Source organism: Crocodylus porosus, unplaced genomic scaffold (genome assembly GCF_001723895.1).
Source record: "Crocodylus porosus isolate Cpor-Errol unplaced genomic scaffold, CroPor_comp1, whole genome shotgun sequence".
NCBI lineage: Eukaryota > Metazoa > Chordata > Crocodylia > Crocodylidae > Crocodylus > Crocodylus porosus.
The window spans coordinates 129,446,836-129,447,485 of NW_017728886.1; positions in this window are offsets into that span (position 1 = coordinate 129,446,836).

A 650-nucleotide genomic window follows, 5' to 3' on the forward strand; every position below is an offset into this window, starting at 1 on the left:
GAGCAGGTCAGCTAGTCTGGCTGAGAAGATCGATGAAAACACTACCTGCGCCCCCAGCCCCTTAAGCCCCACTCCCAAATCCCTGTAGTGTTTCATGACCCTGCTGGGAGGGTTCTGATCCATGTCATTTGTGCCCACATGGATAAGAAGCATAGGGTAGTGGTCAGTGGGCCGGAGGAGCTCATGGATCCTCTCTGCAATGTCTCAGATACTGGGAAGCAGCACACTTTCCGGGCTAACAAATCAGGGTGGCAGATTGCTCCCTCAGTTGCCCTCAGGATGGAGTCTCCCACAACAAACACTGCGTTTTGTCTTGGGGAGAGTGGGGGCGATAGCTACAGGTGAGCTTGTGTTGCCTGCGGAGCTGGCAACTTAGCAGGCTCTGCTGGGGCTGCAAGAGGTTTGTACCTGTTGCAAAGCTCCAGCAGTGGGGGGACCTTGGTGCGGCAGGCCTTGGGGCCCTTGACCACCTTGGTCCATCCCCATGGCTGGACAGGATGGGAGGTCCCGGTGTCCTCCCTTGTCGTGGAGGGTGACCATGGTCTACCCTCTGCCTCCTGTGGGGGAAGGGCCTGGCAGTAGGAGTCTATCTCCCACTCACCATCCCTGATGGCACGCGGTCTTTTCCTTTCTTCCTTTCTAAAAAAAAA